The sequence below is a fragment of the Vidua macroura genome, chromosome 1 (assembly GCF_024509145.1).
Source record: "Vidua macroura isolate BioBank_ID:100142 chromosome 1, ASM2450914v1, whole genome shotgun sequence".
Lineage (NCBI taxonomy): Eukaryota > Metazoa > Chordata > Aves > Passeriformes > Viduidae > Vidua > Vidua macroura.
Window position 1 is genome coordinate 153,740,454 of NC_071571.1, and position 24,306 is coordinate 153,764,759.

A 24,306-nucleotide genomic window follows, 5' to 3' on the forward strand; every position below is an offset into this window, starting at 1 on the left:
CTCTATGGGGCGGCAGGGGGGTCTTTATGGGGCAGGGGGGGGTCTTTATGGGGCCAGGTCCCTCTATGGGGCCCAATGTGGAGGTGCCCCCCCCCCCCCCCCCCCCCCCCGCCCGCAGGAATTTGTCACCTCGCGAGGACACTTTGTCACCGCGGCGATGACAAAGTGGAGCCGTGTCCGGGGACAGCTGCCAGAGCCCCCCGGCCCCACAGCGGCCCCACAGCGGCCCCACAGCGGCCCCACAGCACGGCGAGAGGGGCGAGATAACGCCCCCCCAGCATGTCCCGATATAGAAGCGACAGGGACGGGCTGTCACCGCCCGCCGGTGTGGGGACATTGGCCAGGGACCCCCCTGTCCCTGCCCCACGGAACCTGAAAATGGGGCCCCCCTGTTCGTGCCCCATAGAGTGCCCTAGATGAGGGACACCCCTGTCCCTGTTCCATAGAGCCCTCCCCTGTCCCTGCCCCACAGGCGTCCCCCAAGCAGAGACCTCCCTGTCCCTGCCCTAGAGAAACCCACAAATAAGGGAGCCCTGCCCCATAGAATGCCCCAAGTGGGACCCCCCTGTTCCTGCCCCATAGACACCCCTTAAGTAAGGGATCCCCTGTCCCATAGACAACCCTAAACGTGCTCTGCCGGGCCCTGCCCCACAGACCCCCCCCCCCCCCCACAAATGGGACCCCCCCATAAAACGCCCCAAACGGGAACCCCCTGTCCCTGCCCCATAAAACGCCCCAGACAGGACCCCCCTGTACCTGCCCCATAGAACCCCCCCCAAACAGGGACCCCCCTGTACCTGCCCCATAGAACCCCCCCCAAACAGGGACCCCCCTGTACCTGCCCCATAGAACCCCCCCCAAACAGGGACCCCCCTGTACCTGCCCCATGAACACGCTCCAGTAAGGACCCCCCTCCCATCCCTGCCCCACAGGCTTCCCCCAAATGGGACCCCTCCAGCTCTGCCCTATAGAACCACCCCCAAACCCGGCATCCCCCGGATCTGCCCCACAGTTCACGCTATGGGGCGAGCACGGGGGGGCTCAGACCCCTCAGCACCACGGAGACATCACGGGGTGGGGGAAGGGTGGGGCCGCCCCCTCCCCTTCCTTTATCAGCCCCCTCCTCCCCTCCCCACTGCTCCTCCCCCTGCCACCTCCCCCCACAGCGCCCTATAAAAGCTGTGGGGCCGCGGGGGCTGCCAAAGGCGCTGCTGTGGGGCAGAGACAGAGGGTGGGGGGCGAGGATGTGGGGAGCATTTGGGGTGGGCACAGGGGTTGTATGGGGAGGCTGTGGGGTCTGTGGGGCACCCACTGTTTGGGTGGGTTGCAGGGTGGGTTGTGGGTCACACAGGGGATCTGTGGGGCACGTGGGAAGCCTGTGGGGTCTGTGGGGCACAGGGGATTTGTGGGGTGCACAGGGGTCTGTGGGGTACGTGGAAAAGCTGTGGGTTCTATGGGGGCCACAGTGGGGTGAGTTACAGGGCCTCCAGTTCCTATGGGTCACAGGGTGGCTTGTGGGGCACAAGGGAGGGTCTATGGGGCAGGCATGTCCTTTACTGGGGGGGGGGGGGGGGGGTGTCACAGTGGGCCCATGGGGCGCATAGGGTGGGCTTTGGGGTGCATGGGAACGCTGTGGGTTCTGCGGAGGGGGCAGAGGGGTCTGTGGGGTGCAGCCCCTCACGCCCGTGTCCCCACAGATCCCTCCATCCAACCCACCGGACCCTACAGACTCCAGGTGAGGGGGGGGGGGGGGCGCTGGGAGGGCAACCGAGGGACTCGGGGCGGGGGTGAATGGCTGTCGGGGTCTGTCCCCCTCCCTGTCCCCCTCCCCATGCCCCCCAAGTGACACTGTCCCCATGGGGCAGATGGTGGACGCGGTGCCGGTGGCACTGGTGGGGGGTCCGTTAATGGCCACGAATCTCCATCGCTGGCCACGGGGCTGTGGGTGGGCGTCTGTCCCTGTTCCCCCCCCCAAGTGACAGTGTCCCCGTCGGGGTAGATGGTGGACGCGGTGCTGGTGGCACTGGGGGGGTCCAACTGTTGGCCTTGGGGCTGTGGGCAGGGGTCTGTCCCCCTCCCCATCCCCCCCAAGTGACACTGTCCCCATGGGGCAGATGGTGGACGCGGTGCCGGTGTCACTGGGAGGTCTGGGGTGGCCGTGGCACTCCATGGATGACCACGGGGGTCAATCAGTGACCACGGGGGTCCATCAGTGACCATGGGGGTCCATCAATGACCACGGGGGTCAATCAGGGGGCTGTGGGTGGGGTGAGGTCTGTCCCCACCCCCCCAGGTGACACTGGCCCCCAGGACAGGTGGCGGACGCAGTGCTGGTGACATTGTGGGGTCAGGGATGGCCTTGGCACTCCATGGATGACCACAGGGGTCAATCAGTGACCACGGGGGTCAATCAGTGACCGCGGGGGTCTATCGGAGGCTGTGGGTGGGGTGAGGTCTGTCCCCACCCCCCCAGGTGACACTGTCCCCCAGGACAGATGGCGGACACGGTGTTGGTGACACTGTGGGGTCAAGAATGGCCATGGTACTCCATGGATGACCACAGGGGTCAATCAGTGACCGCGGGGATCAATCAGTGACCATGGTGGCCCATTGGTGACATTGATGACTGTGGGGGGTCAGTGGGTGGGGTGAGGTCTGTCCCCGTGCCCCCAGGTGACACTGTCCCCCAGGACAGACGGCGGACGCAGTGCTGGTGACACTGTGGGGTCAGGGATGGCCTTGGGGGTCAATCAGTGACCATGGGGGTCAATCAATGGCCATGGTGGCCCATTGGTGACATTGATGACTGTGGGGGGTCAGTGGGTGGGGTGAGGGTCCGTCCCCGTGCCCCCAGGTGACACTGTCCCCCAGGACAGACGGCGGACGCGGTGCTGGTGACATTGTGGGGTCAGGGATGGCCTTGGCACTCCATGGATGACCACAGGGGTCAATCAGTGACCGCGGGGGTCAATCAGTGACCACGGGGGTCCATCAATGACCACGGGGGTCCATCAATGACCACCGGGGTCCATCGAGGGGCTGTGGGTGGGGTGAGGTATGTCCCCACCCCCCCAGGTGACACTGTCCCCCAGGACAGACGGTGGACGCGGTGTCGGTGACATTGTGGGGTCAGGGATGGCCATGGTACTCCATGGATGACCACGGGGGTCAATCAATGACCACGGGGGTCCATCAATGACCGTGGGGGTCTATCGGGGGCTGTGGGTGGGTGAGAGTCTGTCCCCACCCCCCCAGGTGACACTGTCCCCCAGGACAGATGGCGGACATGGTGTTGGTGACACTGTGGGGTCAGGGATGGCCTTGGCACTCCATGGATGACCACAGGGGTCAATCAGTGACCATGGGGGTCAATCAATGACCGCAGGTGTCAATCAGTGACCACGGGGGTCAATCAGTGACTACGGGGGTCAATCAATGACCACGGGGGTCCATCAATGACCACGGGGGTCCATCGAGGGGCTGTGGGTGGGTGAGAGTCTGTCCCCACCCCCCCAGGTGACACTGTCCCCCAGGACAGACGGTGGACCCGGTGTCGGTGACACTGTGGGGTCAAGGATGGCCTTGGCACTCCATGGATGACCACAGGGGTCAATCAGTGACCACGGGGGTCAATCAATGACCACGGGGGTCCATCAATGACCACGGGGGTCTATCGGGGGCCGTGGGTGGGGTGAGGTCTGTCCCCACCCCCCCAGGTGACACTGTCCCCCAGGACAGATGGCGGACACGGTGTCGGTGACACTGTGGGGTCAAGGATGGCCTTGGCACTCCATGGATGACCACGGGGGTCAATCAATGACCACGGGGGTCCATCAATGATGACCGGGGTCTATCAGGGGGCTGTGGGTGGGGTGAGGTCTGTCCCCGTGCCCCCAGGTGACACTGTCCCCCAGGACAGATGGCGGACGCGGTGCTGGCGGCTCTGGGCGCGGCGGCGCCGTTCCTGCGGCCGGGCGAGCGCGAGCGCCTGGCGGCCACCACGCGTCCCTTCGACCCCCGCGCCGAGTGCTTCGTCCCCCACCCGGGACACGAGTTCGTGCGGGGCCGGGTGGTGGAGAGACAAGGGGGGAGCGTCACCGTGGAGACCGAGCTGGGAGAGGTGACGTGGGGGGGGTCACGGGGGGCTTGGGGACATCAGGGGGATGTCACCGTGGAGATCGAGCTGGGAGAGGTGACTTGGGGAGGGTCACGGGGGGCTTGGGGACATTGGGGGTCACGGGGGGGCTTGGGGACATCAGGGGGATGTCACTGTGGAGATCGAGCTGGGAGAGGTGACTTGGGGAGGGTCACAGGGGGCTTGGGGACATTGGGGGTCACGGGGGGGCTTGGGGACATCAGGGGGATGTCACCGTGGAGATCGAGCTGGGAGAGGTGACTTGGGGAGGGTCACGGGGGGCTTGGGGACATTGGGACCTTGGGGAGGCTCACAGGGCTCTGGGGGAGGGTCATGGGGGGGTTCGGGGACATGGGAGGGCCACAGGGGTCTCAGTGGGACATCAGGGGGATGTCACTGTGGAGATCGAGCTGGAAGAGGTGACATCAGGGGGGTCACAGGGGGCTTGGGGACATGGGGGGGCCACAGGGGTCTCAATGGGACATCAGGGGGATGTCACTGTGGAGATCGAGCTGGAAGAGGTGACATCAGGGGGTCACAGGGGGCTTGGGGACATGGGGGGGTCACAGGGGTCTCAATGGGACATCGAGGGGATGTCACTGTGGAGGCTGAGCTGGGAGAGGTGACATGGGGAGGGTCATGGAGGTCTCAGGGACATGGGGACCTTGGGGAATGTCACAGGGCTCCAAGGGGGGGTCATAGGGACCTTGGGGTCATGGGGGGCTCGGGGACATTGGGGGTCACAGGGGTCTCAATGGGAAGTTGGGGGGATGTCACTGTGGAGACCGAGCTGGGAGAGGTGACATGAGGGGGGTCACAGGGACCTTGGGGAAGGTCACAGGGCTCTGGGGACATCATGGGGACCTTGGGGTCATGTGGGGGTCACAGGGGTCTCAATGGGACGTTGGGGGGATGTCACTGTGGAGCCCGAGCTGGGAGAGGTGACATGGGGGGGGGTCACGGGGACCTTGGGGAGGGTCACAGGGCTCTGGGGACATCATGGGGACCTTGGGGTCAGGGGGGACTCAGGGACGTGGGAGGCTTGAGGAGGGTCACAGGGCTCTGGGGGGTTTAAGGGGAGCGAGTGAAGGGGCGGCACGGGGGGCATCAACGTGGAGACCAAGTTGTGAGAGGTGACATGGGGGGGGTCACGGGGGTACGAGGGTCATGCAGGTCTTGGGGGGGGTTGACGGGTGACACGTGGTGGAGTTCCGGGGGAGGAATGTCACTGAGGACACCGAGCTGGGAGAGGTGACACGGAGCCTCACGGGGGGCTTGGGGAGGTTCACGGGGGGCTTGGGGGGGCCAAGGCGGATGCATGTTGGAGCTGGTTGAGGGGGTGTCACTATGGAGACTGAGCCAGCAGAGGTGACACTCGGGGGCTCTAGGGGGGTCGGGGGCGGTGGGGGGGCTTGGGGTCATGGGTAGCTTGTGGGGAGGGTCATGGGAGACCTGTGGTGGAGCTGGGGGTGGGATGTCACCGTAGAGAGCAAGATGGGAGAGGTGACACAGGGGAGCCACGGGGAGCCTGTGGTCCTGGGGGCCTTGGCAGGGTCACAGGAAGTTCACTGGGGGGGTCACAGGGGGCTTGGGGGAACCATGGGAGGTGCATGATGGACTTGTGAGGCGAGGAGGCCACTGTGGAGACCGAGATGGAATTGGTGACATGGGGGGATTACTGGGGGGACTCACAATCGCGGGAGGCCAAACCCCTCCCACACGGAGCACCCCCCACCCCCGATGACCCCCCTGACCCCCACCGTGTCCCCCCAGACGGTGACGGTCAAGGAGGGGGACGTGCACCAGCAGAACCCCCCCAAGTTCGACAAGATCGAGGACATGGCCATGCTGACGTTCCTGCACGAGCCCGCCGTGCTCTTCAACCTCAAGGAGCGCTACGCGGCCTGGATGATCTACGTGAGACCCCAAAAATGGTGGGGGGGTGGCAGTGGGGACCCCAAAAATGGGGGGGGGGGGGGGCGAGGTGGCAGTGGGGACCCTGCCCCAAAGCTCAGGAGGGGCTGGAACCATGGGGGAGCTTCCGGGGACACCTGGAATCTGGGGGGGCTTCCAGGGGGGTCTGTGAGGAACCTGGAGCAGTCAAGGTGGTACCTGGAACTTGGGGGGCTATTTCAGATCACTTTGGGCCACCTAGATTCCAGAATGTCACATCCTTGGACGCCCTGAATCCCCCAGACCCAAAATGTCCCATTTCCAGCCCCACAGTGCCACATCCTTGGCTCCCCCAGCCCCATCTCCAGCCACCCTGGACCCCCCAAAACCCCACACCACCCCTTCCCACGCCCCTTGTCTCCCCACACCTGATTGTCCCCTCTTGGGGGGGTGTCCCCATGCGGGGTGTGTCACCCCCAACCCTCCGTTTGTCCCCCCCAGACCTACTCGGGGCTGTTCTGTGTCACCGTGAACCCCTACAAGTGGCTCCCGGTCTATGACCCACAAGTGGTGGCCGCCTATCGGGGCAAAAAGCGCAACGAGGTCCCCCCCCACATCTTCTCCATCTCCGACAACGCCTACCAGTACATGCTGACAGGTGGGACCCCAAAAACGGGCCCGGGGACACCTGGGGCTCACCTGGGCACAAGGGGACCTCCAAGGCCCCCTGTGGTTCCTCTCAGTTTTGACCCAGCTCAGATGGGAGGGTCCAGAAACCCAACATCTCCCTCACCTTTGTCCCACCTGGCAGGGTGGAGAACCCCAACATCTCCCTCACCTTTGTCCCACCTGGCAAGGTGGAGAACCCCAACATCTCCCTCATTTTGGTCCCACCTGGCAAGGTGGAGAACCCCAACATCTCCCTCATTTTGGTCCCACCTGAGAGGGTGGAGAACCCCAACATCTCCCTCACCTTTGTCCCACCTGGCAGGGTCCAGAATCCCAACATCTCCCTCAGTCCCACCTGGCAGGGTGGAGAACCCCAGCCACACCTCAAAACCACCCAGTTTCTCCCCCAACCTCCCCTGGTCCTTACCTGGGAGGCTGGAGACCCCCAAGACCCCCAATTATCTCCCGGCACCTTGGTCCTCACCTGGGGGGGTTGGAGAACTCCAAACCCCAGACCCTCAACATCTCCCCAGCCTCATCCCACCTGACCTGCTCCTCACCTGGGGAGAGCTGAAGACCCCCAAGACCCCTCCTCACCCCCTGACCCCTCTCTCCTCCCACAGACCGCGAGAACCAATCCATCCTCATCACGTGAGTCCCCAACCCTGAGGCCGCCCCACAAGTGTGGGGTGGGACCAGGTCCCCCAGGTGACCCCCGTGACCCCTCAGTGACCCCCTGGTGACCCCCTTGCCCCCCCAGCGGCGAATCGGGGGCGGGGAAAACGGTGAACACCAAACGCGTCATCCAATACTTCGCCAGCATCGCCGCCATCGGCGACCGCAAGAAGGAGGCGGCCAACAGCAGCAAGGTAGGGCGGGGCCCGGCCACGCCCCCCGGGGCGGGGAGGGTCCCCTGGCCGTGTCCCCACCCGCGGTGTCACCCCCACCCCAGGGCACCCTGGAGGATCAAATCATCCAGGCCAACCCCGCGCTCGAGGCCTTCGGCAACGCCAAGACCGTGCGCAACGACAACTCCTCGCGATTCGTGAGTGGGGCGGGGCCTGTGGGGCGGGGCCTGGGTCTCTGCGTCACACTGATGGGGTGGGGCCCATGGGTGGGTTCCATGGGGCAGGGTCTATGGGGTAGGGCCCATTGGGTGGGGCCTGTGGGACAGGTCCTGTGGGGTGGAGTCTGTGGGGTGGGGCACATAGATGGGGTGGAGTCTGTGGGGTGGGGCCTATGGGGTAGGGTTCATTGGGTGGGGTCTCTGGGGTCTGGTCCATGGGGCAGGGCCTACGGCCCCTCACAACCCTCCCCCACCGGCCTTCCAGGGGAAATTCATCCGGATCCACTTCGGGGCCACCGGGAAGTTGGCGTCGGCCGACATCGAGACCTGTGAGTGGCCACAGGGTGGTGGGAGCGGGGGTTGGCCACTGTCCGGCCTCTGTCCATGTGTCCGGAGTCCTCCTCGTCCCTCTGTCCACTTCCTCATCCTCCCATCTCCTCATGTCTCCATCCATCCCTCCTGCCCTCCACATGACCATCGCTCTTCCTGGTTGATGGATCCATGAGTTGTCCATCCCTCCACCCATCTCCTCATCGCTCCATTCCTCATGTCTCCCTCCCTCCCTCCCCATGTCCACCCTTTGTCCATGGCTGAGAGATCCATGAGCTCTTGTCCATCCCTCCAACTCCTCATCCCACCATTTCCATCTCCTCATCCATCCATCCATCCATCATCCATCCATCCCTCCATCCATCCATCCCTCCACATGTTCATCTCTCCATCCCTCTCCATGGTTGAGAGATCCAACGAACAGGTGTCCTGTCCTGTTGTCCATCCCTCCATCTCCTGATCCCACCATTCCCATCTCCCCATCCATCATCCATCCATCCATCCATCCATCCATCCATCCACACGTTCATCCCTCCATCCCTCTCCATGTTTGATAGATCCAATGAGCTGGTGTCCAGTCCTGTTGTCCATCCCTCGTCCCACCAGCCATCTGACCCTCCACCTCCTCATCTTTCCATCTCCTCGTGTCTCCATCCAACCTGTCATTTATCCATCCATCTCTACATCCACCCATGTGTCCATGTCTCCGTCCCTCTCCTCATCCCACCACTCCCTCTCCTCATCCCACCTTCTCCCCATCCACCCTCCCAGACCTCCTGGAGAAGTCTCGTGTCATCTTCCAGCTGAAGGCGGAGCGGAACTATCACATCTTCTACCAGATCCTCTCCAACAAGAAGCCGGAACTGCTGGGTGAGCTGGGCCACCACCGCGGCCTCTGGGCTTCTCCTTCCCCCTCTTCCTGAAATTTGGGGTGGGTTGGGGAGACTGGAAACTCAGTGGTGTCTCCATCCCGCACCAGAGATGCTGCTGGTCACCTCTAACCCCTACGACTACGGTTACGTGTCCCAGGGCGAGGTGACCGTGGCCTCCATTGACGACGCCGAGGAGCTGTTGGCAACTGACGTGAGCAGGGATGGGCGGAGAGAGGGATGAGTCCATGGATGGATGGATGGATCCATGGATGGGTCCATGGATGGATGGATGGATGGATGGATGGGTCCACGGATGGATGGATGGATGGATGATGGGTCCATGGATGGATGGATGGATGGATGATGGATGGGTCCATGGATGGATGGATGGATCCGTGGATGGATGGATGGATGGGTCCATGGATGGATGGATGGATGGATGATGGATGGGTCCATGGATGGATGGATGGATGGGTCCATGGATGGATGGATGGATGGATGGATGGATGGGTCCATGGATGGATGGATGGATCCCTGGATATAGAGGTCCTCAAATGGGTGGATGAGTCCATGGATGGATGGATGCTTCCATGGATCAATGAGTCCTTAGAAGGAGGGATGGAGGGATGAATGGATGGATGGGTCCTCAGATGGATTTGCGAATATATATGTCCTCAAATGGATGGATGAGTCCATGGATTGATGGACTAAGTCCTCAAATGGATTGATGGAAGAATCCATGGATAGGTGAATCCATGGATGGATGGATGGATGGACAAGTCTGTGGTTGGATGGATGAAATTCTGAAATGGATGGATGGATGGATGGATGGATGGATGGATGGACGGATGGATGGATGGATGGATGGATGGATGGATGGATGGATGGATCCAGGATAAATGAATCCTGAGGTGGACAAATGAACCCATGGATGAATGAACGAGTCCATGCACAAGTCCTTCAAGTGGACAAGCCCGTGGCCGGACGTGTCCCCATTGGCCAGCTGGGCCAATGAATGGGAAGGGCAGCGGGAGGTACCCTCAGGTGCTGACCATCACAGGTGGTGACCAGCAGAGGCCATGCCCTCACCTGGCCCCTCCCCCACCCCCTCCACCCCTCCCAGAGCGCCTTCGATGTCCTGGGCTTCACGGCCGAGGAGAAGGCCGGCGTCTACAAGCTGACGGGGGCCATCATGCACTTCGGCAACATGAAGTTCAAGCAGAAGCAGCGGGAGGAGCAGGCGGAGCCGGACGGCACCGAAGGCGGGTCGGGGCGAGGGGGTGACAGGTCAGGGAGGGGTCACCAGGTGAGGTGGCACCTGACCACGAGTCTCCCGCTCCACAGATGCCGACAAGTCCGCGTACCTGATGGGGCTGAACTCGGCCGACCTGCTCAAGGGCTTGTGTCACCCACGCGTCAAGGTGGGCAACGAGTACGTCACCAAGGGGCAGAGCGTCCAGCAGGTCTACTACTCCATCGGGGCCTTGGCCAAGGCTGTCTACGAGAAGATGTTCAACTGGATGGTGGTGAGGATCAACAACTCGCTGGACACCAAGCAGCCACGGCAGTACTTCATCGGCGTCTTGGACATCGCTGGCTTCGAGATCTTTGATGTGAGGCTCGAGGCAGGGCAGAGGCGTTGGGCCTTGCAGGGGTGGCGTTGAGCCAGCTGGGTGTTGAGTGGATCTCCTGCAGCTTCATGGTGACCTTGGGTGGGAATTTGGGTCTTTGTGTTGATGTCATTGTGTGTTGCATTGACCTCATTGATCTCCTTTAGGTGTTGAGTTGACCTTCTTGACCCCACTGGGTGTTGTTTTGAACCCTTTGGGTCTCAGGCTGACCCCGCTGATGTCATTGGACGTTCTGCTGACCCTACTGCGTGTTGAGTTGTCCCTGTTGACCCCCATTGGGCATCACTTTGGCCCTAGCGGGTGTTGAGTTGTCCCCATGGATCCCATTCAACATTGTCTTCACCCCACTGGATGTCGGACTGACCCTGTCCATCCCATTGGGCATCACTGTGACCCCACTGGGTGTTCAGTTGACCCTGTTGACGCTATTGCTCCTTGAGCTGGCCCTGTTCAGTGTTGAGTTGACCCCATGGACTCAGTTGGCCCCGCTGGGTGTTGAGTTTGGCCCTGTTGGTGTTGAGTTGACCCCACGGACTCCTTCACCCGCCTCTCCCTCTCCTCTCCCAGTTCAACAGCTTCGAGCAGCTGTGCATCAACTTCACCAACGAGAAGCTGCAGCAGTTCTTCAACCACCACATGTTCGTGCTGGAGCAGGAGGAGTACAAGAAGGAGGGCATCGAGTGGGAGTTCATCGACTTCGGCATGGACCTGCAGGCCTGCATCGACCTCATCGAGAAGGTACCACCTCCCCCAGGGCCTCCAGGGGCTCAGGGGGCTGAGGGAGGAGGGTCGGTCCAGTTGGAGCCCCTCAGGTGCCCCAGGAGCGGCTTTTGGGTTGTCCTTGGTGTCCTTCTCGGCCAACAAGGTCTGCTTGTCCACAGCCCATGGGGATCATGTCCATCCTGGAGGAGGAGTGCATGTTCCCCAAGGCCTCGGACATGACCTTCAAGTCCAAACTCTACGACAACCACCTGGGCAAGTCGGCCAACTTTGGGAAGCCACGAAACGTCAAGGGCAAGTCCGAGGCCCACTTCTCGCTCACCCACTACGCCGGCACCGTGGACTACAACATCCTGGGCTGGCTGGAGAAGAACAAGGACCCCCTCAACGAGACGGTGGTGGGGCTCTACCAGAAATCTGCCCTTAAGCTCTTGGCCCACCTCTTCTCCAACTACGCCGGGGCAGACTCTGGTGGGTGATGGAGGGGTGAAGAAGAGAGTACCCACAGGAGTTGTCCTTGCTCCCACCTCATCCCACCGCTCTCCTCCGCAGGCGGTGACAGCGGGAAGGGGAAAGGAGCTAAGAAGAAAGGATCCTCCTTCCAGACGGTCTCAGCACTGCACCGGGTGAGGAACCTGCACTGGATCTGCTGTGGGGCAGGGGGAGGACAACCCCTGGTTTAGAAGGTGGTCCCACCACCCCCCAGCCCCTCCCCTGCTCTCCCATTGGTCCCTCTCCCCTCTCCTCCCCAGGAGAACCTCAACAAGCTGATGGCCAACCTCAAGACCACCCACCCCCACTTTGTCCGCTGCCTCGTCCCGAACGAGCGGAAGGAGCCGGGTGAGCCGAGGGTGGGGATGGGAGGTTGGGGCGTGGGTGTGGCTCGTGGCTGACCCCCCACCTGTGTCGCCCACAGGTGTGATGGACAACGCCCTGGTCATGCACCAGCTCCGCTGCAACGGGGTCCTGGAGGGAATCCGCATCTGCCGCAAGGGCTTCCCCAACCGCATCCTCTACGGGGACTTCCGCCAGCGGTGGGGACACGGAACGGGTTTGGGGAGGGGGGACAACCCCACTGGGGCTGAACTCAGGGGTCGTGTCCTCTGTGGCCCCCAGGTACCGCATCCTGAACCCCGCGGCCATCCCCGAGGGGCAGTTCATCGACAGCCGCAAGGGCGCCGAGAAGCTCCTGGGCTCCATCGACATCGACCACAACCAGTACAAGTTTGGGCACACCAAGGTGAGATCATGTGCTCCTGTTCCCTGTGGTCCCACCATCCCTCAGGTGTAGTGGACCCCATGGTCCCACCATTCACGTGTCCATCTGTCCCTCCCTACGTCCATCTGTTCCTTCTGGACCCCTACCCCATCCTTCCACCCACTACAACCAGTTTGATCCCACTGGGTGAGATCTCATGGTCCCTGTTCCCTGTGGTCCCACCATCCAAGGTGAACATGGACCTCGTGGTCCCATGATCTCCATGTCCAACTGTCCATCAACATGTCCATCTGTCCATCTACCCAGACACCACCCCATCCTTCCACCCACCACAACCCCTTTGGACACACTGTGGGGGGATCCCATCATCTCTGTTCCCTTTGGTCCCACCATCCGAGGTGGACATGGACCTCGTGGTCCCACCATCCGAGGTGAACATGGACCGTGTGGTCCCACCATCCTAGGTGGACATGGACCATGTGGTCCCACCATCCTAGGTGGACATGTACCTCGTGGTCCCACCACCTTCTCCCCTCAGGTCTTCTTCAAGGCAGGGCTCCTGGGGCAGCTGGAGGAGATGCGGGATGAGCGCCTGTCCCGCATCATCACCCGCATCCAGGCGCGGGCGCGGGGGCAGCTCATGCGCCTCGAGTTCAAGAAGATCGTGGAACGCCGGTGAGACAGGGGTGGGCCTTCTGCTCACCTGGTCACCCGGTTGGGGATGTGGTGGCACCTCTGTCCTCCTCCTCACAGGGACGCGCTGCTGGTGATCCAGTGGAACCTCCGGGCCTTCATGGGGGTGAAGAACTGGCCGTGGATGAAGCTCTACTTCAAGATCAAACCCTTGCTGAAGAGCGCCGAGACAGAGAAGGAGATGCAGGTGGGAGGGGTGGGCAGGGCAGGGTGGGACCACTGATGGTCTGGGGGGTGTTGGATGAGGGTCTTTGACCCGCTCGGGGTCTCCTGGAGCAGAACATGAAGGAGGAGTACGGGCGGCTGAAGGACGCCCTGGAGAAGTCGGAATCACGGCGGAAGGAGCTGGAGGAGAAGATGGTCTCCATGCTGCAGGAGAAGAACGATCTCCAGCTCCAAGTGCAGGCTGTGAGTCAGATCACCCCAAAACCACATCATGAGTGTGACCACCACCCTCACCACACCCTGGGGCAATCCCGCTTCACTTGCTGTCCCCCCGCCAAAACAGGAGCAGGACAACCTGAACGACGCTGAGGAGCGCTGTGACCAGCTGATCAAGAACAAGATCCAGCTGGAGGCCAAGGTGAAGGAGCTGACAGAACGGCTGGAGGACGAGGAGGAGATGAATGCCGAGCTGACAGCCAAGAAGAGGAAGCTGGAGGACGAGTGCTCGGAGCTGAAGAAGGACATCGATGACCTGGAGCTGACCCTGGCCAAGGTGGAGAAGGAGAAACACGCAACTGAGAACAAGGTGAGGATGGGGAGAGGCTTTGCCCTCAAGGTGAGGGGACTTGGGTCTGCTCAGCCTTGTTGGGTTGGGCTGAGGAGACTCAAGGCTGGTTGGGTTGGGTTGGGTTGGGTTTGTGGGACATAAAACTGGTTGAGTTGGGTTGAGAAGACCCAAGGCACTGGTTTGAGTTGAGGAGACCCAAGGCTGGGTGGGATATGTTAGGCTGAGTTGAGGAGATCCAAGGCGGATTGGGTTGAGAAGATCCACTGTTGGTTGAGTTGGGCTCACCAAGAAGACCCAAGGTTCTTTGGGTTTTCCTGCATTGAAAAGATCTCATTGGCCAAGGTGAACTCAACCTCCCCCAAGTCTGCCCCACCCTGGCACTGAGCTGGAGTCTGGACACTTCTCCCACAGGTCAAGAACCTGACAGAGGAGATGGCAGGGCTGGACGAGACCATCGCCAAGCTGACCAAGGAGAAGAAGGCTCTGCAGGAATCCCACCAGCAGACACTGGACGACCTGCAGGCCGAGGAAGACAAGGTCAACACCTTGACTAAGGGCAAAGTCAAGCTGGAACAGCAAGTGGATGATGTGAGTGTGGCTGGTCCCACCCCAGGCCCTGCTGAAGAACTTCTGGGGCAGAGATGAGCAAAACTTGAGGTTTCTCCCCATTTCTGTGTTCCTGCACAGCTCGAAGGCTCCCTGGAGCAGGAGAAGAAGATCCGGATGGACCTGGAACGGGCCAAGAGAAAACTGGAAGGTGACCTGAAGCTGACCCAGGAGAACATAATGGATCTGGAGAATGACAAGCAGCAGCTGGAGGAGAAGCTCAAGAAGTGAGGCTGGATCCCCCTGCCACGTGAGGTCCAGTTGAAGGTCACAGGTGAGGCCTCATTTGCCCCCCCTTCTTCCACAGGAAGGAGTTTGAGATCCACCAGCAGAACAGCAGGATCGAGGATGAGCAGGCGCTGGCTCTGCAGCTCCAGAAGAAGCTGAAGGAGCTACAGGTCGGGGGGAAGTTGGGACTGTGTCTGGTTCAGTTGGACTGGAGAATCTCCAGGTGGTTGGGTTGAGTTGAAGAGTATCCTGATGGTTGAGTTGGAGAGTCTCAAGGTGGTTGGGCTGAGTAGAAGAGGCTCCATTTGGTTGGGTTGGCGTAGGTTGGGTAGAGGAGTCTCTGACTGGTTGGGCTAGGCTGAGTCTCCAGCAGGTTGGGTTGACCTGAACAGTCTCCAGTTGTAGAGTTGGGTTGAGTGGAGAGGTTGGGTGAATCCCACCCTGCCTCTCATCTCCCTCTTGGCGCGCAGGCGCGGATCGAGGAGCTGGAGGAGGAGCTGGAGGCGGAGCGGACGGGCCGGGCCAAGGTGGAGAAGCAGCGCTCGGAGCTGTCACGGGAGCTGGAGGAGCTCAGCGAGCGGCTGGAGGAGGCCGGCGGCGCCACCTCGGCGCAGCTGGAGCTCAACAAGAAGCGGGAAGCGGAATTCCAGAAGCTGCGGCGGGACCTGGAGGAGGCCACGCTGCAGCACGAGGCCACGGCGGCCGCGCTGAGGAAGAAACACGCCGACAGCGTGGCCGAGCTGGGCGAGCAGCTGGACAACCTCCAGCGCGTCAAGCAGAAGCTGGAGAAGGAGAAGAGCGAGCTCAAGCTGGAGCTGGATGACCTCAGTGCCAATGTGGAGCAGCTGATCAAGTCTAAGGTAGGAGGAGGTTGAGATGGACAGCAGAGAATCGTGGGATGGTTTGTGTGGGACAGGACTGCTGGGATCATCCAGTTCCATCAACCCTTGGGGAGGGACACCTTCCACTAGACCAGGCTGGGTTAGATTGAGATGGGGCTGAAGAGTCTCCAACTGGTTGAGTTGGGATGAGCATCCACTTGGGTTGAGTTGCTTTGAAGTACCTTCAGCTGGTTGAGCTGAAGAGTCTCCGCATGGCTGACTTGACCTGAGGTGGTTTGAAATGAAGACTCTCCACGTGGTTGGGGTGGGTCGAGTGCAGGGTTGGGTGAATCCCACCTGGGGACACCTTCCACCAGACCAGGTGGCTCCAAGGCCTGTCCGGCCTGGCCTTGGACACCTCCAGCAATGGGGCATGTCCACTCCACGGTAGCCTCCAGCCCCATCCCTCCTCTGGCCCCGCCCTGCAGGTGGCCATGGAGAAGGTGTCGCGCTCCATGGAGGACCAGGCTGCCGAGCACTTGGCAAAGCTGGAGGAGACCCAACGTGTCCTCAACGATGCCAACACCCAACGGGCCAAGCTGCAGACGGAGAACGGTGGGAGCTGACCCAGGGTGGCCCCACCCCTGCCCCACAGCTGCACCCCCATCCCCCAGCCCGCCTTATCTCCACCCCCCCACCTGAAGCCCCGCCCACCCATGCAGGTGAGCTGTCGCGGCAGCTGGAGGAGAAGGAGGCGCTGGTGTCCCAGCTGACCCGCGGGAAGGTGTCCTACACCCAGCAGCTGGAGGACCTGCGGAGGCAGCTGGAGGAGGAGATGAAGGTGGGGTCTGGTGGGGGGTGAGAAGACCTGGGGGGGTCCAGGTGGGTCACAGGTGTCCTTCACCCTTGTGGTCACTGGTTCAGAATGGTTGGGTTGGCTGGGTCCGTCTACAGGTAGTTCCACCATAGAAGGTCCAGTGTGGGCTGAGTTGGTCTGGTGGGGGTTGGGTTGATCTATGTAATGTCCAAGGAGGGTTGGGTTGGTCTATGGAAGGTCTGGCTGGGTTGAGGTGATGAAGACCAGCTCCTGCTGAGCTGGAGACCCCAAGAAGTTCAAGTTGACCTGGATCCAATGGTACCACCTTCTCCTGAAGGTGTAAGGAAGGTTGGGTTGATCTGGAAGAGGTTGGGTTGGTCTACAGAGGGTCTGAGGAAGGTTGGGTTGGTCTAATTAGGGTCCAAGGAAAGTTGGGTTGGGTTGGCCTGGAGAAGGTTGGCTTGGTCTGCAGATGGTCTGGTTGGGTTGTGGTGATGAAGACCAGCTCTTGCTGAGCCAGAGAAACCCAAGAGGCCTCCAGGTGACCTGGAACCAACGGTGCCACCTTCTCCTCACCAGGCCAAGAACGCGCTGGCGCATGCGCTGCAGTCAGCCCGGCACGATGGGGACCTGCTGCGGGAGCAGTACGAGGAGGAGACCGAGGCCAAGGCCGAGCTCCAGCGCTCGCTCTCCAAGGCCAACTCCGAGGTGGCCCAGTGGAGAACCAAGTATGAGACAGATGCCATCCAACGCACCGAGGAGCTGGAGGAGGCCAAGTGAGTCATGGCCCCATGGGTGGAGCTCCTGTGGGGTCAGGGGTGGAGACCACCTTTGGGAGAATGTTCTGGAGAAGGTTTTGGAGGAGGCCAAGTGAGTCATCGCCCCATGGGTGGAGCTTCTGTGGGGTTAGGGGTGGAGACCATCTACAGGAGACGTTTTGGAGATTTTAGAGGTTAAGTCATCTCCTCATGGGTGGAGCTCCTGTGGGGTCAGAGGGGTGGAGACCACCCACTGGAGAAGGTCCTGAAGAAGGTCCTGGAGGAGGCGGAGTGATCTGGAGATGGTAGAGGAGATGCAAGAAGAACCTTGGCCAATGGCTGAGTGGGAGAAGGTTCGAGTGGCCCCACCTGGCCTGCGGGTGACCTCAGGTGGTCCCTGGGGCAGGAAGAAGTTGGCACAGCGGCTGCAGGAGGCCGAGGAGGCCGTGGAGGCCGTCAACGCCAAATGCTCCTCGCTGGAGAAGACCAAGCACCGACTGCAGAACGAGATCGAGGACCTGATGGCTGACGTGGAGCGGTCAAACGCGGCTGCCGCTGCCCTGGACAAGAAGCAGAGGAACTTTGACAAGGTGGGCAGGTGTGGCAGGTTGGGGGTGGCTGGGTGGGGCCAGGTGGCTGTGGGGTGACACCTGGCTGTCCCCAGGTGTTGGCCGAGTGGAAGCAGAAGTTTGAGGAGTCGCAGACGGAGCTGGAGGCGTCACAGAAGGAGGCCAGGGCTCTCAGCACTGACCTCTTCAAGCTGAGGAACATCTATGAGGAGTCCCTCGAGCACCTGGAGACCTTCAAGAGGGAGAACAAGAATCTCCAAGGTGACACCACAGGTCCCTCTGCCCACCTGGGCGTTCCCCACCCATTCCCACGGGGTCTGACGGGGTCTCACCTGGGCAGAGGAGATCTCGGACCTCACGGAGCAGCTCGGCGCCGGCAATAAATCCATCCACGAGCTGGAGAAGGTCCGGAAACAGCTCGATGCCGAGAAGCTGGAGCTCCAAGCTGCTCTGGAAGAGGCTGAGGTGGGACAAGCCCCATCCCACCTGATCCCTGCATTCTCCTGGTCCATCCTCTGTGGTCCTCAAGGTCCTCTCTGTCCTCCCAAGGCCTCCCTGGAGCACGAGGAGGGGAAGATCCTGAGGGCGCAGCTGGAGTTCAACCAGGTGAAGGCGGAGTACGAGCGGAAGCTGGGTGAGAAGGAGGAGGAGATGGAGCAGGTGAAGCGCAACCACCTGCGCGTGGTGGAGTCGCTCCAGACCTCGCTGGACGCCGAGACTCGGAGCCGCAACGAGGCCCTGAGGCTGAAGAAGAAGATGGAGGGCGACCTCAACGAGATGGAGATCCAGCTCAGCCACGCCAACCGTGGTGCCAATGAGGCCCAGAAGCAGGTCAAGGCTCTGCAGGGCTACCTGAAGGTACGTGTCCATGTGGCGTGGAGGGGTAGGAGATGCCTGAAGGTTCCATGGGGACATGGAGGTGCAGGAGGTACCTGAAGGTTCCATGGAGATATGGAGGTGCAGGAGGTACCTGAAGGTTCCATGGGACATGGAGGTGCAGGAGGTACCTGAAGGTCCCATGGGGACATGGAAGTGCAGGAGGTACCTGAAAGTACCTGTCCATGCGGGGTGGAGGGGTAGGAGATGCCTGAAGGTTCCATGGGGACATGAAGGTGCAGGAGGTACCTGAATGTTCCATGGGGACATGGAGGGGGAGGAGGTACCTGAAGGTTCCATGGGGACATGGAGGTGCAGGAGGTACCTGAAGGTACCTGTCCTGCAGGATATGGAGGTACCACCTCAAGGTATCACAGGGACATTGGGGCGTAGGAAGTATCTGAAGGTATCTGTCCACAGGGACATTGAGGTATAAGAGGAATACGGGGGTATAGGAAGTACCAGAAGAAACCTGTCCATGGGGACCTTGGGGTGTTGGAGGTCCCACCACCCAACAGGGGTGGTTCAATGGACCTTCCCCTCCCTCCCCACCAGCCCACAGTTGGGTGGACCCACCACCCTCTCCCCACCCCATGGCCGGGTGGACCCACCACCCTCTCCCCACCCCATGGCTGGGTGGACCCACCATCCCTTCCCACCACCCCCCAGGACACACAGCTGCAGCTGGACGATGCGGCAAGGGTCGGGGAGGACCTGAAGGAGAACGTGGCCATGGTGGAGCGCAGGAACACGCTGCTGCAGTCAGAGCTGGAGGAGCTCCGGGGCCTGGTGGAACAGACCGAGAGGGCCCGGAAACTGGCCGAGCAGGAGCTGATCGAGGCCAGCGAGAGGGTCCAGCTCCTCCACTCACAGGTGAGACCTCACCTGCCAGCCAGGAGAGGGGCCACCTCCATCCAGGGATGCTCCAGGCCAGGAGAAACAGCTCTGATTGCTAGCTTGGGGAGCTCAAGGTGGCTCAGAGTGGTGCAGACCCAACGTCCCCCCCCCTCCTCCTGAAGGGTTGGTCTGGAGGAGGTTGGGTTGGTCTAAAGAAGGTCCAAGGAGGGTTGGGGTTGGTTGGAGGAGGTTGGGTTGGTCTAAAGAAGGTCTGGTTGGATTGGGGTGATGAAGACCAACTCTCGCTGAGCTGGAGACCCCCAAGGTATCTCCAGCTGACCCGGACCCAACAGTGCCACCTTCTCCTGAAGGTCTCAGGAGGGTTGGGTTGGTCTGGAGGAGGTTGGCTTGATCCATGAAAGGTCCAAGGAACACTTGGTTGGTCTACAGAAGGGTGGTGTCCATTTCTGTGTTGTGTCACCAAGATCTCCAGAAGATCCGTCAACCTGCAGAGATAAACAGGGGTCTCCAAGGCCTGGGGGTTGTGAGGGACAGGGCAGCTCCCCAGGGACACCTCCCGAGGTCCCTCCCTGTCCCCCCCAGAACACCAGCCTCATCAACCAGAAGAAAAAGATGGAGGGTGACATCTCCCAGCTGCAGACAGAGGTGGAAGAGGCCGTCCAGGAGTGCCGGAACGCCGAGGAGAAGGCCAAGAAGGCCATCACCGACGTGAGTGTCACGGTGGGGCCGTCACCGGGGCCAGCACGGAGGACGTGCCATGGACCCCCTGCTTGTCCCCCCACGGGCAGGCGGCCATGATGGCAGAGGAGCTGAAGAAGGAGCAGGACACGAGCGCGCACCTGGAGAGGATGAAGAAGAACATGGAGCAGACCATCAAGGACCTGCAGCTGCGGCTGGACGAGGCCGAGCAGCTGGCGCTCAAGGGGGGCAAGAAGCAGCTGCAGAAGCTGGAGGGGCGCGTGCGGGAGCTGGAGAACGAGCTGGAGGCCGAGCAGAAGCGCAACGCCGAGAGCGTCAAGGGGCTGCGCAAGTCCGAGCGGCGCGTCAAGGAGCTCAGCTACCAGGTGAGACCATGGAGGTGAGACTCAGGTACCACGTGAGACCATGGAGTTGAGACCATGGGGGTGGGTCAAGGAGCTCAGCTACCAGGTGAGACCATGGAGGTGAGACTCGGGTACCATGTGAGACCATGGGATGAGACCATGGGGATGGGTCAAGGAGCTCAGCTACCAGGTGAGACCATGGAGATGAGACCATGGGGATGAGACTCAGGTGAGACCATAGGGATGAGACCATGGGGGTACGTCAAGGAGCTCAGCTACCAGGTGAGACCATGGAGGTGAGACTCAGGTACCACGTGACACCATGGGGATGAGACCATGGGGATGGGTCAAGGAGCTCAGCTACCAGGTGAGATCACGGAGCTGAGACTCAGGTACCAGGTGAGACCATGGAGGTGAGACTCAGGTACCACGTGAGACCATGGGGATGAGACCATGGGCATGGGTCAAGGAGCTCAGCTACCAGGTGAGATCACGGAGCTGAGACTCAGGTACCAGGTGAGACCATGGAGGTGAGACTCAGGTACCAGGTGAGACCATGGAGGTGAGACTCAGGTACCAGGTAAACCATGGGGATGAGACCATGGGGGTGGGTCAAGGAGCTCAGCTACCAGGTGAGACCACAGAGATGAGACCACGGAGGTGAGACCATGGAGTTGAGACCATGGGGGTGGGTCAAGGAGCTCAGCTACCAGGTGAGACCATGGAGGTGAGACTCAGGTACCAGGTGAGACCATGGAGGTGAGACTCAGGTACCAGGTAAACCATGGGGATGAGACCATGGGGGTGGGTCAAGGAGCTCAGCTACCAGGTGAGATCACGGAGCTGAGACTCAGGTACCAGGTGAGACCATGGAGGTGAGACTCAGGTACCAGGTGAGACCATGGAAGTGAGACTCAGGTACCAGGTAAACCATGGGGATGAGACCATGGGGGTGGGTCAAGGAGTTCAGCTACCAGGTGAGACCACAGAGATGAGACCACGGAGGTGAGACCATGGAGTTGAGACCATGGGGGTGGGTCAAGGAGCTCAGCTACCAGGTGAGACCATGGAGGTGAGACTCAGGTACCATGTGAGACCATGGGATGAGACCATGGGGGTGAGTCAAGGAGCTCAGCTACCAGGTGAGACCATGGAGATGAGACTCAGCTACCAGGTGAGAGCACCTGGGCAGGTCATGGAGATCAGGTACTGATGAGACCATTGAGGTGGCTCATGGAGCTCAGCCACCAGGTGGATCAAACTCCCCACCACCTGGGTAAGTCAAACTTAGCTACCAGATGATGCCACCACAGCACAGCCTCTCTTCAGTCACACCTGTGGGGGATCAAACATGGGCAGAGATGGTGGCCCCAGGAACGTGGTCAACCCACAATGTTGATGGGGTGACCACAGGGACACAGGTGGCCCAAGACATTGACTGCGTGGGCACAGGGACAAAGATGACCCAGAACATTCATTGGGTGACCAAAGGGATGTGGGTGACCCAGAACATTGACCTGGTGGCCAAGTCGGGACACGGGAAGTCTCTGGGAAGGGAAGCTGAGGCCCAGGAGTTCTGGCTGTGCTCTGGTCCAGTGTCGGGACACTGTCCCTGTTCCCCCAGACGGAGGAGGACAAGAAGAACCTGCTGCGGCTGCAGGACCTGGTGGACAAACTGCAGATGAAAGTCAAGGCCTACAAGAGACAGGCAGAGGAGGCGGTGGGTGAATGGGACAGAGGGAGGGATGGATGGATGGATGGATGGATGGATGGATGATGGATGATGGATGGATGGATGGATGGATGGATGGATGGATGGATGGATGATGGATGGATGGATGGATGGATGGATGATAAATGGATGGATGGATGGATGGATGGATGGATGGATGGATGGATGATGGATGGATGGATGATGGATGGAGGATGGATGGATGGATGGATGGATGGATGGATGGATGATGGATGGATGATGGATGATGGATGGATGGATGGATGATGGATGGATGGATGGATGGATGGATGGATGGATGGATGGATGGATGATGGATGGATGATGGATGGATGGATGATGATGGATGGATAGACAGACGCTTGAAGCCATCTCAGCTGTGGGGGTGGCAGGAGGATGTCCTTCCCTAGAACCAACCCCCCCGACCCACTGTCCCCCCAGGAAGAACAGGCCAACACCAACCTGGCCAAGTTCCGGAAGGCACAGCACGAGCTGGATGAGGCCGAGGAACGCGCGGACATCGCCGAGTCCCAGGTCAACAAACTGCGGGCCAAGAGCCGCGACATCGGAGCCAAGGTGGGACCTTCTGTCACCCCCTGTCACCCCCTGTCATCCCCTGTCACCCCCCACAGCTGCCCCACAACCCCCCCGGACCTTCTGTCTTTTCTCCCACCCCACTCCAGAAGCTGCACGATGAGGAGTGATCCATCCCTATGAAGGACTCGCCATGAGTGGCCCACCACCATGAGTGACTCCACTGCCACCACGAGGGACACACCATGATGAAGGTCCCATCATGACAATGACTGACCAACCACGATGATGAGGGACCCACCATCACCATGAGGGGTCCATCACCCCATATTGAGGGACTGACCACCATAGTGGACTCCCCACCATGATAAGAGACCCATGACTACCACGATGAGTGACCTGACCCCGTGCTGAGGGATCTGCCACCACCATGAGGGACCAGCCATGGTGACACCATGAAGGACCCCCCACACCACAATAGGGGACCTCCCCACCATGATACACGTCACTCACCACCACCAAGATGGACCCACAATGATGATGAGATGAACCCACCACCAACATGATGGACCCATGATGATGATGATGGACCCACCATCATGAGTGACTCCCAAACCCACAGTGGACCCTCTCCCCACCGGTGACACGCCCTAGCCCCTGTCCAAGACGAGGGGACCCTGACGCCATCATGAATTCATTAATGAGCCACAGAAGGGACACAATGTCCCCTCGGCCACCCTGCCCCACCCCACCCCACCCCAAAAACACGACCCTGAGCAGAACCAGCTGTGGGACAAGGTTTAATTTTTGGGGTGGGGGATGGCGGACTGGACCCAGAGGACAATGGGACAGTGGTGGGGGACGGTGACCATTAGCTGCCCTCCATGTCAGGATCTGGAGGAGGAACAGTTGGAGATGGTGGAGGAAGAGGATCAATGTGTCCCTGAACCCCACCCAAAGGTGCCCCAGATGTCCCCTCACCTTACCCAAGGTTGCCCCAGATGTCTCTCCACCTTACCCAAGAGTGTCCCCCAACCCCACCCAAGCGTGTCCCAGGTGTCCCTCACCTTACCCCAATGGTGTCTCAGGTGTCCCCCATCCCACCCAAGGGGTGTCCCAGGTGTCCCCCACCTCACCCATGGATAACCCAGGTGTCCCCCAACCCCACCCCAGGATGTCCCAGGTGTCCCCAGCCCCACCCATGGGTGTCCCATGTGTCCCCCAACCCCACCCCAGGCTGTCCCTGGTGTACCCAACCCCACCCCAGGGTGTCCCAGGTGTCCCCAACCCCACCCCAGGGTGTCCCAGGTGTCCCCCAACCCCACCCCAGGGTGTCCCAGGTGTCCCCCACCTCACCCATGGATAACTCAAGTGTCTCCAGCCCCACCCATGGATAACCCAGGTGTCCCCAACCCCACCCTAGGGTGTCCCAGATGTCCCCTCACCTTACCCCAGGGTGTCCCCAACCCCACTCCAGGGTCTCCCAGGTGTCCCCACCCCACC

The 24,306-nt window shown here is 61.0% G+C and overlaps 1 pseudogene; it reads left to right on the forward strand.

Moving 5' to 3' along the window:
* Positions 1 to 3,919: 3,919 nt before the first annotated feature.
* On the forward strand, positions 3,920 to 23,525 carry LOC128808069 (myosin-6-like; annotated as a pseudogene).
* Positions 23,526 to 24,306: the final 781 nt, after the last annotated feature.